Source organism: Cavia porcellus, unplaced genomic scaffold, assembly GCF_034190915.1.
Source record: "Cavia porcellus strain 051 isolate PalLab524CR breed Dunkin Hartley unplaced genomic scaffold, mCavPor4.1 scaffold_11, whole genome shotgun sequence".
Classification (NCBI taxonomy): domain Eukaryota; kingdom Metazoa; phylum Chordata; class Mammalia; order Rodentia; family Caviidae; genus Cavia; species Cavia porcellus.
Window position 1 is genome coordinate 35,438,609 of NW_026947494.1, and position 16,246 is coordinate 35,454,854.

Below are 16,246 nucleotides of genomic sequence, written 5' to 3' on the forward strand. Positions count from 1 at the left end.
TGGGGGTCTGATATTTTTAATTCTTTATATATTTTAGACAGAAGTCCTTTGTCCGAGGGATAGTTCACTAAGATTTTTTCCCAGTTTGTGAGTTTCTTTTTCACTATGCTGGAGATTTTTGTTGACATGCAGAAACTTTTTAATAAGAGGTGATCCTAGTTATTAATTCTGGGAAGTATTTCTGTGCAGTTCGAGTCCTGTTTATGAATTCTCTACCTACCCCTATGTCTTCAAGGTTTCTACACAACTTATCTTCCAATAGATTTAGTGTTTCTTTTTTAATATTCAGATCTTTGACCCATTTAGATTTTAATTTAGTACATGGTGATAGGCATGGGTCTAGTTTTAGTTTTTGGCATATGCAGAGCCAGTTTTTCAACAACATTTATTAAAGAAACTGTGGTTCTTCCAGTGAAACTGTTTGGTTCCTTTATCAAAGATAAGGTGGTTGAGTGTGTTTGTAGGTGTGGTTTATCTTCCATTCTATTCCACTGATCTTCAGCTCTGTTTTGATTCCAGTACCATGTTGATTATACTACAATGGCTTTGTAGTATTACTTCTAGTCAGGGATTCTGATGCCTCCTGCCTTGCCTTTGTTGCTTAGAACTGTCTTTGCTATTCTAGGTCTCTTCTTGCTCCAGATGAATTTTAGGAGTGATTTCTCTAGACCTATGAGGTATGTTGATGGTATTTTTTATCGGGATTGCATTGAATCTGTATAACAGTTTTGTGAAAATGCCCATTTTCACAATATTTATTCTTCCTATCCATGAGCAAGGGATGTCTTTCCATTTTCTGAGATCCTCTTCAATTTCTTTTTTCAGTGTATTATAATTTTCCCTGTATAAGTCTTTCACTACTTTCGTGAGAGTAATTCCTAAATATTTCATTTTTTTGGTTGCTAGTGTGAAGGTTGTGGCTTCTCTTATTTCTCTCTCAGTGACTCCATTGTTAGTGTATAGGAATGCTACTGATTTTTGAGTATTGACTTTGTATCCAGCTACATTACCGAATTTATTATATCTAAGAGTATTTCAATGGAGTTTTGGGGATCTTCTATGTAGAGTATCATGTCTTCTGCAAACAATGATAATTTAACTTCTTCTTTTCTGATCTCTACCCCTTTTATTTCTCTCTCTTGTCTAATTTCTCTGGCTAGTATTTCCAATACTATATTAAATAGGAGTAGTGATAATGGACATCCTTGTCTTTATGATTTTAAAGTAAAGGTCTTCAATTTTTGGCCATTTAGTATGATACTCGCTTTTAGTTTGTCACAGAGGGCCTTTATTATATTGAGGTAAAGACCATCTATTCCAATTTTCTGGAAAGTTCTTATCATAAATGAATGTTGGACCTTATTGAAAGCTTTTTCTGCATTTATAGAAATGATCATGTGATTCTTACTTTTGGTTTTATTAATATGGTGAATTACATTTATTGATTTACATATGTTAAACCAACCCTGCATGCCTGGGATGAATCCTACTTGGTCATGGTATATAATCTTCTTGATGGTTTGCTGCATCCTATTTGCCAATATTTTACTGAGCATTTTGCATCTGTGCTCATTAGGGAGATTGGTCTATAGTTCACTTTTTTAGTTGAGTCTTTATCAGGTTTTTGTACTAAAGTAATATTTGCTTCCAGGAATGACTTAGAAAGAGTTGCTTCTCTTTCAATTTTATTGAAGAGTTTGAGGAGTGTCGGCATTAGGTCTTCTTTGTATTTCTTGTAGAATTCTGCAGTGAATCTGTCTGGGTCTGGGCTCTTCTTTGTAGGTAAGGACTTAATTACATTTTCAATTTCATTAATAGAGATTGGGTTATTCAGCAGGTTTATATCTTCTTGATCTAGCTTTGGTACTTTGTATGTTTCTAGGAATCTGTCTATTTCTTCTCTGTTATCAAACCTTTGAGAGTGAGGTTTTCAAAATAGCTGTTGATGATCTTCTGTATTTGTATAGAGTCTGTAGTGATTTCACCTTCATTTCTTATTGCATGAATTTGAGCTTTTTCTTCCCTTTTTAAATAAGGTTGGCTAGGGACTTATCAATTTTATTTATGCTTTCAAAAAACCAACTCTTTGATTCTTTGATTCTTTGGATTATTTTCTTAGTCTCTGTTGCATTGATTTCTGCTCTGATTTTTATAATTTCCTCTCTTCTTTTGGCTTTGGGCTTGACTTGCTCTTCTTTTTCTAGATGTTTGAGGTGTAACATCAGGTTATTTATTTGTATTTGTTCTTTTTTCCTACTGTCAGAACTCAGTGCAATAAATTTTCCTATGAAGATGGTTTTCATTGGATCCCACAGATTCCAGTAAGTTGTATCTGTATTTTCATTTTCTTGTAGGTATTGTTTAATTCCCCTGTGACCCACGGATTACTCAACCGTGTGCTATTTGGTTTCCATGTGTTTGTGGAATTTTTACAATATCTTTTATCATTAATTTCTAATTTCAAAGTGCTATGATCCAATAACATCCAAGGGATAATTTCAACTCTTTTGCATTTGTTTAAATATGCTCTGTAAGCTAATATATGGTCTATTTTAGAGAATGACCCATGTACTGCTGAGAAGAATATGTATTCTGATGTTGTTGGGTGGAACACTCCGTGTATGTCTATCAAGTCCGTTTGTTCACAGATGTGATCCAGTTCTGTTATTTCTGTGCTTATTTTCTGTCTGACTGATCTGTCCCTTGGTGTCAATGTTGTGTTAAAGTCTCCTGTTACAATTGTGTTGCCAATAATTTGATTTTTCATTTCTGTTAAAACTTATTTTATATAACTGGGTGCTCTGGAATTTGGTGCATATATATTTAAGATAGTTATTTCTACCTCTTGAGGTTTTCCCCTAACAAGTATGTAGTGACCTTCTTCATCTCTTCTGATCATTATTGCTTTAAAGTTCACATTGTCTGCAAGAAGAATGGCTACTCCTGCTTTTTTGGGGGTTCCTGTTGTATTAAGTATTGTTTTCCATCCTTTGACTTTTAGTCTGTGTGTATACTTTTGGGTTAGATGGGTTTCTTGTAGACAGCATATGGTTGGATTTTGTTTCTTGATCCATTCTGCCAGTCTGTTTCTTTTAATTGCTGCATTGAACCATTTACACTGATGTTTATAACTGTTATATGTTGGTTTATTGTTGACATGTTATCTTTCTGCTGTTACGTCTTTATTTTTCTGTTCTGTTTAATTGTCTGGTTTGTTTAGTGTTTTTTTTTCCTAAGTGTATGCAAACTGTCTTTCAATATTTTTTGCAGGGTTGGCTTGGTGATCATGAAGTTCGTCAGCTGTTCTTTGTCATGGAAATATCTCATTTCACCATCAATTTTGAAGGACAATTTTTCAGGGTACATCAGTCTAGGTTGGAAATCATTTTGCTTTAGGATCTAGAATACTTCACTCCATGCTCTTTTTGACTTTATTTTTTGTGCTGAGAAGTCTGCTGTGATTCTGATAGGTTTTCCTTTGTAAGTGATCTGTCAAAAATATGAAGCGCTTCATGAATTTGCATGTCCTTGCACAGGGGCCATGCTAATCTTCTCTGTATCATTCCAGTTTTAGTGTATGTGCTGCTGAAGTGATCACACATTTAAAAAAAGCATATCTTAAACCAGCACTTGTGATCAAAAACAGAAAGGTGGAAAAATACGTGAAAGAATAGATTCACTAGTATCTATCTATCTATTGTCTACCTCCCATTAATTTCCTTTTGATCAATGTGGCCCCAGGCAAGACAAAAGTTTGACATCTATGACTTAACATAATGAATTTTTAAAAATCTCATAGCTCTGACGATAAAAGGTCTGAATGGGTGTCACTAAAGTCAAGGTATTGGCAATGTTTCTCTGCATTACAGAGATTCTAGAAAAAAATTTGTTTCATTTACTACTTTCTAGATGATGGGTATAATAAAAATGATCAATACCCTCTTTTTCCTTTTTATCGGTACCAGGGATCGAACTCACGACTGCCTGCTGGCAAGGCAGGCGCTTATGCCGCTGAGCTAAATCCCCAGCCCCTTCAATACCCTCTTTTTGCTTTGAAAGATGGCAGATCACAGGTCAAGTTTTCATATGGAGACACGGACGCCTAGGCCTCTCTCTATGTCTTTTAAAACCCTTCTGTTGGGCCCATCTGTATAACTCAGATTATTTCCTTGTTGTTTTGGTCAGTTGGTTAGCAATTTTAATTCCAACTATAGCTTATTTTGCCATATGAAATATAAAATAATTTCAGGCATAGTAGTGTATACCTATAATTCCAGCATTCAGGAGGCTGAGGCAGGATAAATCTCACAAATTTGGTCAAAATGGACTACATAATTAGGTCAATATCAGCTTCACGTATATAATGAGATCCTATCACAAAAAAAACAAAACAAATCAATGAAATGAAATAATATACTCATAGGTTACAGAAATTGGGATATTGACATTTTTGAGGGACCATTCTTTTGTTTTCATTTATTTTTTAAACACCAAGTGTATTTATTAAAAAAGAAAAAAGTTCTAAAATAGCCTTATATCTTTCCTGAGAAATTAAAAATAAAAGACAATAAAACCAAAACAAATAAAAGGAAACAATGAAGATACAAAACACAATCCCTTATCAAACTGCCAACATCATTTTTGATAAAGATTAACATTTGTGATTCTTATATTTCTGTAAAAATAGAAAAGTCTCAGAAAAGTCCAAACAACTTTGATAAAGGAATAAAATTAAAGCTCCAACCCTCATCAACCCCACAACTTATCACAAAATTACACTGATCATGGCAAAATGGTATTGATGTCAAGATAGACAAACTGCCAAAGTACCAATATAAAGTTCCAAAATAGATACCCATATAACAGACAATTGATTTCTGGCAAAGATGCAAAAGGAGTTAAGTGGAGAAAGGATTGTACTCTCAATACAATGGAACAACTGGATACCCACTTGCAAAAAGCCCAAACCTTATAGCACATCAATAATTTCTTAAGACATCCAAAAGCCAACTCAAAATGGCTCACAGTGGATTAGTTAAGGTAAAGGCAGGTGTGTCCTGAGGCATTGTTTGGCTAAAGTCATTCTCTCTGGGACAAGAGACACATTTTTTCCTTATCGTACTAATGAAACAATACAATGTTTATACATGCATGACATATTTATTTCATTAATAAGTATGTTCTCAAGGTGCATCCATTTAATTATGAAAATGTCCAGTTTATCATTATTTAAGGCTGAATACTATTCCATTATATAGAAATACCACATTTTTTTAATTTTTATTTTTATTTAAGGGGAAAAGAAAAGAAAGAAAAAAAACAGTGAAGGGGTATAAGTTATACAGATTTACAGAAGAAAAAAATGTGCAGTAGGAAATCACTAGTTAATGGATTACATATTGCCATCTTAGAAATAATTGTTCAAGTCACAGAATTAAAGCTTGTAGAGTGGACATTCCAACAATGATACTGCAAACAGTTCTGTTCAGTGATCCAATAAAACTCTGTGATATCATTTTCTATCTTATACATTTAAATATACATGCAGTTATATAGTATAGAGCACTTTCTTTTCCTCTCTTTTGTACAGTGACTATTACACATTTTGGGTTTCATTGCTCCCACGGTTCTTATTGCTTTTTTGGAAGAGAGTAAAACCAAATGTGACATAACAGAACAGAATCGGTCAAGTCAAAAGGGTGGACATAATAGATAATATAAAAACATAATACAAGGTGATCAACAATGGTTACCATAATGCCTCCTGCTATTTCTAATAGAATTGCCTATATCATTAGTTGTAATACAATTGAACAAAACCGTAAAGAATAAAACCGACAAAACCAAAACATTGGAGATATTGTAGGTCTTCAAAAGTAGATAAAAGTCAACGAGAATGGGCGTTATAATGAATCTCATTATCTTCTCAGCTGATGCCTAAACTTTCGAACCTGATACTATCCAGCAAAACAGAATAGAGGAACCTCAGTCAAAAACAAGATGGTGAGAGTAATACAGGGCTTCAAATCGAGATAATAGAAAGTCAAAGTGGGTTACTATATTATATCCTGCTATATTTTTCCCTTTAATTAAATGGATAAAAATAAAAAAGTAAATAATGGAGTGGAGATTGAGAAAAAAGAGGGCATAACAGCGAAACAGGGCAGATCAAAACATAACCATTTAAGCAGAATAGTGTTTCACCACCAGATAATCCTGACCCAAAAATAGTTACCATATTGACTCCCTCCCTGAAGTCCTTGAGTACAACTTCATATACTGTAGCATTAAGTATATCAAAACAATGTAAAACCATTTAAGAGAATGACAGCATTATAGAGTATTTAGAATCGACTAACAGAAAATGAACAATGGTCTCTGTATAATCTCTTTGTCTTTAAAAGGTTTTTGCTTATACTATCGTACATAACAAAATCCAATAAGATACAACCTGTTTAGACCATTGGAGACAGAAGAACAAAAGCTAGATGAGACTTCAAAACAAGATGGTACTAAATCAGCATTACCTATTAAGATGTCATTTTCTCCAAAAAAAGCTGTTCCTATCATCCAATCTTCTCTGTCTCATTTCTGTTGAGCTCTTTTTCTGTCAGTAGCTGTCAGTTTGTCTTCTTCATTTTGTTCTCTGTTCCATTCGTTGTGGCCTCCCCGCCACTATTTCTGGGTTCTTTGTATTTTTCTTTTTTTAGAATATCCTGCAATACTTTCTGTAGGGTTGAATTGGTGGTTGCAAATTCCCCCAGTTCCTCTTTATCCTGGAAGCACCTCGTTTTTCCATCAATTTCCAGGGACAGTTGTGCAGGATATCTCAATCTTGGCTGGAGATTATTATCTTTCAAAGCTTGAATTATTTCTCCCCATGCTCTTCGTGATTTGATGGTTTGTGAAGAGAAATCTGCTGTAATTCTGATGGGTATTCCCTTGTAAGTGATCTGTTTCTTGTCTCTTGCAGCTTTTAATATTCTGTTCTTGTATTGAATTTCTGGAATTTTTATTATTATATGCCTGGGTGTTTCTCTGTTAAGGTTGTAGGTAGCTGGGGTCCTGTATGCCTCATACATCTGAGTATCTTTACCTTTTGCTAAATTAGGAAAATTCTCCTGGATTATTTCTGTGAGTAGCTTTTGTAGTTCACTTGTTTGTGTCCCTACTTCTTCTTTTATGTTCTTAATCCTTAAGTTATGGCTCCTCTTATCATCTTCTTGTCTTTGTATCATTGCTGTGTGTTTCTTTGTTATTTTTAAGAAGTTTTTCATTTCACTCTCCCATGTTTCAAGTCTGCCCTCCAATTCAGATAGTCTGTCCTTAGTTTCTTTCAAGCTGTTATGCCAGTCTTGGATAGACTTCTTAATTTCTTGATAGTCCCTTTGAACCTGCTTCACATACTCAATGCTTTCTCTGTTTTCTCCATCAAGCAATTCTCCCCTCTTTTTCTGTTCTTCCATTCCACCATCTGCTTTCTCCTGGGTGGTGCTTAGCATTTCTCTAACTATTCTGCATACTTCTAGCTTCAGGTCATTGATAACTTCATTCCTGAATTGGTCTATGAGGCTCTCTATATGGTGCTTAATGTATATTGGTGCGGTGTCCACTATTGCCTGATTCTCAGGATTGGGGGCCGAGGAGCCTTTTTTGTTGCTTCCTTTCCCCATATTTTCTGTTCCTTATAAAATGCAATCTTACATATGAGGCCCGGCTTCCCTGCCTGTCAGCCACAGCCTGATCAAATTGCGCTGGCTAGTTGTTCCCGCCCACCGCTGCGCCCCAGGGAGTTGAGGAGGAGGCAGCCTACGCGGGAGTCGGTCACTCCTCTGGGCCACCATCCAGCTCTGGGATCTGGGTTAGGCCAGCCTAGGGAGTCCGCCAGCAGCATCACTCAGGCCAGGCACTTTTCACCAATCCCGTCCGAGAGGGGAATGTGTGGCTGGAGTTGCCACCGCGCCCTGCTCTTACAGGACTGCCCGAGCCCAGAAAAACCTCCGCTGGAGTCAAACTGCGGTAGGGAGTCAGTTTCTCGCTCACCTCGCCACCAGTCAGTTTTCGTGTACGCCTCCTTGTCCGTCCTGTTTCCGACTCCGTTTGCAGACTCCCATTCCCAGAGCTCAGCGCGTCTCTCCTTGCCGAGCCGCTGTGGAGGCAGCCAGCCGCCGGGCGGCGGGAAACCCAAATCGCGGTTTCCAATGGCGTGGGGTCGAGCCTCCACACCGAGACTTTTCTGTTCCTATTTTAGCGCCAGGACTGTATTCTAAGTTGGATTCTCTCAGCCCAGTTGGTTCCTGAGTCAGCAGAGCATATCTCTACTGGTTCGTATCTCCTTAGTCCACATCATTCCTGGCCTCTGAGCCGAGCCTTTCAGAGAGCCTTCAGTAGTTGCTGTTGTCTGTCCGCCATGTTCTCCCTCCAGTCCTCGAAATACCACATTTTTAATATCTATCCCTCAGTCATTGAGCATTGAGGTTATTTCCAAGATCTGGCTATTTAAAACTGTGATGCTATAAACATGAGTGCACATACATCACTGTGGTTTGATATTTTTAATTCTTTTGAGAAGATATCTAGAAGGGAAATAGCTTGGTTGAATGGGATCTCTAATTGTAGAATTTTTAGGTATCTCCACACTGATTGCCACAGTGGTTGCACCAACCTTTATTCCCACCATCAGTGGAGAAGGATTCTTTTTTTACCACAGTCCCTACAGCATTTGTTGTTGGTTGATTTCTTAATATTAGCCAATGTTTCTGGAGTGCAATTATGTCTCAATGTTGTTTTAATTTGCATCTCTTGAGTGACCAGTGCTATTCAACATTTTTCCATGTATTTATTTGCTGTTTATACTTCTTCATCTGAGAAGTGTGTGTTCGTCTCAGATGCTCATTTTTAGACTGGGTATTTAAATCTGAAAGGATTGATGTTTTTGAGCTCTTTATACATTCTTGATAATATTTCTTTATCTGAGGAACATCTAGTAAACATTTTCTCTCACATAGTGGGCTGTCTTTTTACTCTGTTGGTGGTTTCTCTTGCTGTGCAAAAACTTTTCAGTAAGATGAGATCACAGTTGTTGATTCTTTGCCATAAGTCCTATGCACTCTGGGTTTTTATTCATAGTCATCAATATCTTCAAGAGTTTTACCTACCCTATATTCCATAATATTTAATGTTTCTATTTTAATATTAAGATTTTTAATCCATTCTGATTTTAGCTTACTCTATCATCTTTCATTAATATATGGTGAAAGATGTGGGCTCAGTTTTTCCAACACCATTTATTAAAGAGATTATCTCCCTTCCAGTGAATGTGTTTGACACCTTTGGCAAAGATAAGATAGCTTAGATAGCTCTGCATCTTCTAATATATTCCATGGATTTTTAGGTCTTTTTTTTTTTTTGCCCTTACCACACATTTTTCATCATAGTAGTTTATAGTATAATTTTAAATCAGGGATTGTGATGCCCTTGTCTGTGTTGCCCAGAATTGTCTTTGCTATTTTATGTCTCTTCTGATTCAAGATGAATTTTAGGATTGTTTTTTCTAATTCTGTAAGATATGCTACCAGAATTTTGATTGGAATTGCACTGAATCTCTATAACAGTTTTTTTAAGTATGGCCGTTTTTCACTTTGTTGGTTCTTCCTACCCAATTTAAAACTGTGATGGCTATTTAAAACTGTGATGCTATAAACATGAGTGCACATACATCACTGTGGTTTGATATTTTTAATTCTTTTGAGAAGATATCTAGAAGGGAAATAGCTTGGTTGAATGGGATCTCTAATTGTAGAATTTTTAGGAATCTCCACACTGATTGCCACAGTGGTTGCACCAACCTTTATTCCCACCATCAGTGGAGAAGGGTTCTTTTTTTTTACCACAGTCCCTACAGCATTGTTGTTGGTTGATTTCTTAATATTAGCCAATGTTTCTGGAGTGCAATTATGTCTCAATGTTGTTTTAATTTGCATCTCTTGAGTGACCAGTGCTATTCAACATTTTTCCATGTATTTATTTGCTGTTTATACTTCTTCATCTGAGAAGTGTAGAAGTGAGAAGCAGGGGATTTTTCTCCATTTTCTAATATCCTCATCACTCCTTCTTCAAAATACAATATAGTTTTCATTTTTTTATCGGTACCAGGGATCGAACTCACAACTGGCTGCTTGCAAGGCAGGCACTTATGCCTCTGAGCTAAATCCCCAGCCCCTACAATATAGTTTTTGATGTAAAGGCCTTTTATGTCTTTCATTAGATTGATTCCTAGGTATTTCATATTTTGGATGCCATTGTAAAAGGTATTGTTCCCCTGATTTGTCTCTCAGTGGGTATGTTATTCATATACAAGAAGGTTATTGATTTTTGATTGTTGATTTTATAGCCAGCTACATTAATAAATTTGCTTATTAAATCTAGAAGTCTTTGGTGGAGTCTTTGGAGTATTGTGTCATTTGCAAATAATGATAATTTAACTTCTTCCTTTCTTATCTTTATTCCTTTTATTTGTTTCTCTTGTCTTAATTGCTCTGGCTAGTTTTCTGACTATGTTGAATAGGAGTGGAGACAGTGGGCATCCTTGTCTTGTTCCTGAATTTAGAGTGAGAACTTTCAAGTTTTGTTCATTTATTATGATATTGACTGTTGATTTGTTATAAATGGCATTTATCAGATTTATATAGACAATATATTCCAATTTTTCATACTGTTTTTAATCATGAATGGGCGCTGGACTCTGTCAAAAGCCTTTTCTGCATTTATTGAGATGATCATATGATTTTTGTCCTTGGTCCTGCTAATATGATGTATTAATTACATTTATGGATTTACATATGTTGAATCATCCCTGCATCCTTGGGATGAATCTCATTTGACCAAGATGTATAATTATGACTATGTAGTGAGCTCAATACTAGCTTCATGTATATAATGAGGCCTTATCTTGAAAAACAAAATAAATAAATGAAATGAAATAATACACTCATAGGTTATAGAAATTGGGATGTGGACATTATTTAGGGACCATTCTTCTGCCCACTGAAATAAATAATGAGTTGGAAGTTGCTGCTAACATTGGAGATCAGTTAGTACAAGGATTATACTCTAACACCTCAGGTCATTGTGAGAGCAAAGTTAATGACCCTATTAACCTGGCATAGAAGAAAAATAAAAGGGTCTTTCTGCAAACTTCACTTTGAATGTTTCACAGAAGTTATAGCTGCATACAGGCATAGACATGACTCTGACATCACTTATATTTACTAACTCTGCACATACATGCTAGTGAACTCTGTGCCTTGTCTTCACACTCTTAAAAATGAAGGGAACATTAAACAGCAAGTTTATTGTCAGGAGATTGTTTTGTTCCATGCACAGTATGGGGAAAGAACAAAACCAGACAAGGAGGATTAGCAAACATTCATACTAATCATCTGATGACAAGTGAATTATGTTATTTATGGGTATAAGTCTATTCCTGGATTCCTTAGAAATGCTTTTGTGTGAAAATATTGACCATCCAAGAAACATTTGAGCCTATCTCAACATAACTCAAAGCAAAACTCAAATGTATCCCATCTGGATCCTATGGGTCCCATGAGACACTAAACAGCTAATAGTATAGCCCCCTATAATGTGGCATCAATGCTGTAGGCATTGATGATTGCAGAGACTAATGAAAGAAAAAGGATAGAAGCTATAAGTGTTTTATTTCTCTTGAGATTCACTAAATTGGGATTGGATTCCCTGGTTTTATAGACACACCCTCCTGAGCAGTGAGCCATGATAAGTGAAGTTCCCACCCTTCCTGAAGTCTATCTACGGACCAGAGAAGAGACAGGCTCATTTCTGAATATTATACATCATGCAGAAAGCCTTAGAGGTGTAATTTATTTAGTTCTATAACCCCGAGATGTATCTTTTCATGCTTAGATTAGGCTCTTTTAATTGTAAGGAGGAGAAATGCTTTGAGATACCTCTCATGTGGGATAATAAAGTTTTAAAGTATTGACTGAGTGCAGTGGTGTAATATGCTTCCTAATTGCCTCCAGGACAGAATTTTTATGATTGTGTAATTGTTTTCCAATTCTCGGCCTTCTGAAATAAACATCTGCAGAGAATTATAAATTCCCTGTGGAATATGAGTAGAAACTAAGTCCCACATTGCTATTTATTGACAATACGCTAGGTTTGGGGCCAATAACATTGTCTTCTCTGCCCATAACATTTGTCTTTATATGAAACTGACTCAATAAATGTTACTCACAAAACTATCAAACTCTGGAAAATTATGCAGTTTTTAAGCACTCTGAGAAACCCAACCATAGTTCCCTGAACTGTTCTCAGTCTACATTTGTCTGTATCCACTCCATGCAGCTATCTTCATTAAAGAACACACTCTCACATCACACTCTGAGCCAATTAGTCTGATTTCTCTAATCATAAGTGTTCCAATTGTTCACTCTTCAAAGTGGTGAGTGATTTCTCAGAAACCACTTTGTTTTTTGGAGAAGTGGAGTGACTGTATCAACACTGATTTTGTTTTTGTAATGTGGGCAGAGGACACAATTAACCTTTTATTTTCTGGTATAGGGCAGTCATTTACTTCTAAAAGGAAAGCCACGAATGCACTTACTGGATCATTTTGACTGCTTACACATAATAAATTTGGTAAGACTGAACAATTTCAAAACCGAAGGTAGGGTGTAAGAACAGGTGTTATTGCAGGAGATACAAAGAAAAGAGAGTAGTTGAGGTGCTTATTCAGCACATTTTATTTCAGGGATACCCAACACTATCCCTAATGAACATGCTTTGTAATATTTTAGGGCAATCCATGAATTACTTTGTGTAGCCTATTAAAGGACTTTCCCTTCACCATAAAATTGTATGTAGACATATATACACACAAACATTGTCCAAAAAAGTTCAGATATATAATAGTCCCCGTATCAGACAGTTTTCTACTTCCTGAAACAAAATACTCAACACCCATAATTTAAAGAAGGAAAGGCTTAATTTGGCTCTTGGATGGGTAGTTTCTCTGTATGGTCATCTCGCTCCAAGGCAGAAATGACATGGTGGAAGAACATGGCAGAAGAAAGATTCTTACATTGTCTTGGTTATTTTTCTAATTGCTAAGACAAAATACCCAGGGCTCAAATTTAAGGAAAGAAAGATTTGTTCAGCTCATAATTTGTAGAGGTGTCTGTCAATAATCGGCTGGCTCCAGGACAGGGTGGTTGTGCAGAGGAGAATAATTCCTGGAGAGCAGAAGACAGCATAATTGACAAGAGAACTTGGACAACATTTTTGTTTTATTTATACTCCATTTGGGTTCCTGGGATCAGGGTGGTGTCAATCAGTGAACTGATCACACATCCTTAATCCCAGCATTTCACACTCTAAATCTAGCCACCTCTGAAAAGCTGCTCCCATGATTGAAGGAGTTCCTGGGGGGACATCTAGACACAACCACAACACACTTCATGGCAGCCAGAAAGATTAGAGAGAAGAGAGTCAGGGAAGGAGATATAGCCTTCAAAGGCACATCCTCAGTGACATGTCTTTCAAACAAGTCCCACCTCCAAGACCATATTTAGCTCAAAGCTCATCAATGGATTGATTCACTGATGAGTATAATCTTATGATCCAACTACTTTCCAAAGCTCCGAATATGTGAAATCTTTGAGGAACATTTTAAATATAAACTATAAGGTTCAACTCCTGATTGCAAAGGGCTTTGAATATGAGACTTCTTGGAGGATATTTTATAACTAAACTATAACAGATCTCCAAAAGATCATCAAGTTTCAGAACTTGTATTCTGAACTACCTCTTTTTTTAGGAGTTTTTTTTTTTTTTTTGCTGTTATCACAGACAGTCTTGCATTAGTCCTTGCTCCATTATATAAAAAAGCATCACATGTGGTTACTTGCTGCAGTTGCCTGGTCTTCCACTGGATATCTACATTTATTTTTATTTTATTTCATTTTATTAAATTTATATTTTATTACATGTTTGTATTACATATGATTACATTGCTCATAGGAGTTAGAATATATATATATATATATATATATATATATATATATATATAGAGAGAGAGAGAGAGAGAGAGAGCTCAAGTGATGCTGATCTAAGTAATAGATAATCATAATTTGAAAAATGATCACAATTGAGAAACTGGACTCAGAGGGAGAAAATCCATTTAATACAAATACATGATAAAAACAATCAGACTATTTTCTTCTCCCAGAAGTAAACCCACACATTGAGAGCAGTGCTGATTCCCCATCCTTGATCCTACCCTCTCTGTGCTGTTCTGCTCAGTGTGTCCCTTCTGGGACATCATGTGCATTTTTCCCAGTGCCATTTTCTCATTGTAACCTAAATAGGAATGGGAATACAAATATTATCATTTTTTCTCTCACCCAAGACTCTTATAATGTGGATCCCAAATCCATCCTTCTTCAAAGTGTCTTCTTTCCTTATGTTCGTGGAACTGTACTGCTTACAGATCAAAACAAGCAAGTGTAGGGCATATTGAGTGGAAGGTCTACAGACTCCAGCAACTTGGATATTTTGAGATAAAATAAATTTTTTCTATGGGTTGGTAGTAGCTATCAATGAGCAATTCTCTATGTTTCATGAGAGTCAGACTTGTACAGTAGATGAAAGTACTATGAGAGAAAACAGGAAATTTAGACTTTGTGCTGCATGAGACAGTCTGATCCTTTATCTCATTCATATATTAAGACACTAGTTAGAATAAGGTACAAACTCGGCAACCTAATCCTGCTAAAATTCACTTCACTTCCAATTCCAGAAAGTTCTATCAAAATATCTACGTATCAAACATAAACTTTTCAATTCAGAGAACAAATGTATGTTGTTTCTATGCCAAATTTCAGCTAGCTTTCACTGCACATGCTGGTCAAATTCTCCTCTTCCATATTTTAGTAACTATAGGCATTGTATAGCATGTATGAGGAGAAATAGGCAAAAAGGAGTAGCAGTAGTGTCTGATTCAAGAGACTATTTCAGTATTTTCCATGTAGGAAAAAAGAAAATTTGATGATTCTTTTATTGTTGATTCAGTGAGGTGGTTCCCTTGGCAACTAACACAGGAAGTGATAGATCAGGAAGAACTGAGAATTCCCGTTCAACTTCACCCACAGTGAGTTAAAATGTGTTCAGATAAACATATTAAGGGCCCAATAACATGGTATGTATGATAGACGAAGCGACAGAGGTGGCCAGGAAGGGAAGCAAATGAATGCTTCAGTGTCATCAAAATTTAAGTGAAACAAAACACACTCCAGGCACTGTTCGATTAACATTCAAATGAATTAGATTCAGTCAACCCTAATTATTCTATTTTGCAGTTTGTCTTCTACGTGATTTCTAGAGGTAAAAAGAACAGAATCTTCCCAATTAGAAAACAGCTAACAATTACTTTATTTAACACCAAATGAGATTTGCACTGCAGTGAGTCATAAAGTATCAAACAGCAAAAAAAAGCCATTTCTCTGGCTTTTGAAAACTTGAATGGTCTGAGCCTCCAATAGAGATGGACCCTTAACTTGGCATTTGGGAAACTTAAAGGTGATGCTGGCCTCTTTCAGAATTTCTGAGAGGAAAATGTAACAAAATGTAAATATTCTGAGAAGTACTTTAGAGCACAGATGGAAAATCAAATCTTCAGATGCTTCCATTCCTTTCTGTGCTTATGCTAGACACAGTTTCCAAATATAACTTTTTTCCTGGCTGTCACAAAAATCTTTTCCTTTCTTTAAAAACTCTGCACATTCATAACCCCCCATTTTTTTAGACTGCAGTCTGGAAGCACCAAGAAAAATTTGTTTCTGGAAAATTACACCAACAACCCTGTTAGTGAGATTTGTGCTGTAGAAATACAAAATTCATTGTATTTAGTGAGTTAAGAGCTTTCCGCATATAAAAACAAGCTATGTTAAAAATGCACATTATTATTGAAAGACTTTAATGTGTAAGATGATATAACTACCTAAAATTAACCACTGGCTGCTCAACATGTAATAATCATCATAAGTCATTTGTAATAGTATATAATTTAACACGATGTACATGTTCAACTAAATAAAATTAGATAATTTGACATTTCTAGCTACTGAAAATTGTGTTTCCAAATACAAAAGAATGCAGAAAAAGGATTAGAATTGTATGCACTATTGATTTAAAAACAGTATATTTTCTA

The 16,246-nt window shown here is 35.8% G+C and overlaps 1 non-coding gene across 1 annotated transcript; it reads right to left on the reverse strand.

Moving 5' to 3' along the window:
- Positions 1–3,494: 3,494 nt before the first annotated feature.
- On the reverse strand, positions 3,495–3,598 carry LOC111756991 (U6 spliceosomal RNA). Its single transcript, XR_002791378.1, has one exon. It is a non-coding gene; the product is annotated as a U6 spliceosomal RNA (small nuclear RNA).
- Positions 3,599–16,246: the final 12,648 nt, after the last annotated feature.